Raw genomic sequence first — 2,500 nt, 5'->3', positions numbered from 1 at the left:
ATATAATTCGCTTTGAAACATCCAAATATCTTTTCCTAGACGGCTCTTTATCAAAGCCAGCTGCACACTGAGCCACTTTTACTTGTAAAGATTGTTCTCGTCTAATAAACGTTAGAAATTACCAAATGTTTGGATGACAGCAACTTGCTAAAAAGCTCCTGTGCCAACCTTCGACGGAGTTTTCGGTTCTCGGAAGTTCCTCTGTAGCCATTTCATACATATTCCATAAATTGGGGCCTGGCTTCCGTTCAGACTCGTTAGTTCCTTTGGTCGCTGCCTCCTCACTATCCTAGTGAGCTAAGGATGGGGGGTGTGGGGACACTATAGGTCTATCTAACGAGTAATCAGGGGCCACTGCCTGGCCCTCTTTGGTCCTAGCTTGGGTGGAGAGGGGGCTTGGGCGTTGATCATACGTATTTGCAGTATATGGTTTTTTTCAAGGGCATTGTCCTGCTTGATAGGTCAATATCAGTGTCCCTGGCCTCTGTCATCCATGAGCGGGCTTTAAACCTTCAAACCTTTTAACATACTCGTCTGCTTAAGCGTCCAATATACGTATCTTCAAAATAATCCTGTAATTGGAAGATTTCTATAGGCAGTATTTCGCACAGGCGTTCAGAAGCCCTTTCAACACCATGAGATGGGACAAAGGCAATAGCAGATCCCATTTGCATGTTAACCGAAAGCTCTGTCATTTTAATAACGTTCCTGAAATCTGTAAATTTGTATCGTTCTGTGGATGTTTTGACTCAAGTACAAAAAACAACACTATTTGAGTGTGCAGAAAAACCATGCGCATACTGTTGATCATAGCAATTTCGAAATCAACCATGACAGTTTTTGAAGGTAATCCATTTACTAATTTTTTTTCAATTGTTCAAGCACGGCAGTGTATGCTGCTTGGCTTTTGTCGGTTAAAAGAATATTAACCAAGAGTACTGTATGACCACTAATAATTGCATGAATATTAACTATTGAACAGGAGTCTTTAAGCAACGAATAACACTTGAGTTTGACAACTTTTAACTCGCAGGAACTTGTCAATATCGCTTAGCAAGGTCAACAATATTACATTGGACTGTTCATTAATATTCTAAATTCGTGTTTTTGAATAATAGGAAATTGTGAATTAATTAAACTGACCTTTTGTCTATCGTGTATATGATATCAAATGACTGGGATAAACTCAAATGTTGAATATCTTAAAAGTAAAATAAAGGTGAAATGAAAGTTTTAAGATATAGTAATACTTCTGAACAAATTACTGTTCAATAAGTTTACTCTTAGTGATATATAAAGTATTCACAAAGATCATGATTTGGCTGAATAAAACCCACTGGATCTTTATTAATCAACCAAGAGAGAAGGCAGACTTTGGAAGAGGGTATTCTACATATCCATGTAATTAACCACCTAATTAAAAAAAAATCAAATATTGTGAAAAACCACTAGATTATACGTGGTATTTTTGGATTATTAGAAAGCCTTGGATTCTGTCAAATCTTCAGCAGGAATTAAATTGCTTCAAAGACAATGAATAGATGAATCTTATGTTAGAACTCTTGAAAATATCTATACATGAAGTATAGAAATCATATAACTACGTGAAGATAGTGAGAAAACTCCGATTGAGAAATGAGATACGCAGGGAGACCACATCTCTTAGATTATTCAGTGTGCCCTGAAGTTTTTAAGATTTTAGATTGGGAAACTGAGGGAATTCATATGAATGGGGAAAACTTTTCCAGCTTAAGATTTGCAGATGGCATATAACTATTTACTTAATCATGGAAAAAATTGCAAAAGTTAATAAGTGATTTGATTAGATAAAGCATTAAAAAGTGTAGGACTGAAAAGTAAAATCAAGATAACGTTTAAAAAAAGAAGAGACACAGCTAAACTCTAGAGATTGTTAAGAAATATACGTACTTGGGACAGACAGTAAATGTTTCCCCAGGACATGAGACAGAAAATAAAAGATGGATAAGCATATAATGGAGAGTTTTTGTTAAGCAAAATGAAAATATGAAATATAAGATCCCCCTTTCTTTAGAAAAGATAAGCAATAAATCAGTTGGTCCTACTAGTTTTAACTCAAACATCAGGAACTTGAGCTTAAAAAGCCCTAAGTCATAAGTTAGTTACAATTCGAGGAGTAATGAAAAGAATAATTATGGGAGTAGTATAAGAAGCTTAAAAAGCGCTACAGTGCTACGAGATCGAACTAAAATAGAGGATGTCTTAACTACACGTAAGAAAAATAAATGGATATGGGTAGGACTTATAATGAGAATGACATAGTAGAAGGATATTAAGAATAAAAGAATGGGTCTCTAGAGATTGCAAAAGAAGCAGGTGAAGGAAGAAAAGACGATAGGTTGATGAGCTAAGTACATTTGCCGGTATAATTTGGCATAGATCATAAATACACGCGGGAAAAAGTTTAATTCTGAAAGCTTTATCCTGCAGTGGACTAGCAACGGCCGATGATGATGATGAT

Source organism: Palaemon carinicauda, chromosome 2, assembly GCF_036898095.1.
Source record: "Palaemon carinicauda isolate YSFRI2023 chromosome 2, ASM3689809v2, whole genome shotgun sequence".
Lineage (NCBI taxonomy): Eukaryota > Metazoa > Arthropoda > Malacostraca > Decapoda > Palaemonidae > Palaemon > Palaemon carinicauda.
Note: the sequence above shows the minus strand (reverse complement) of the source record.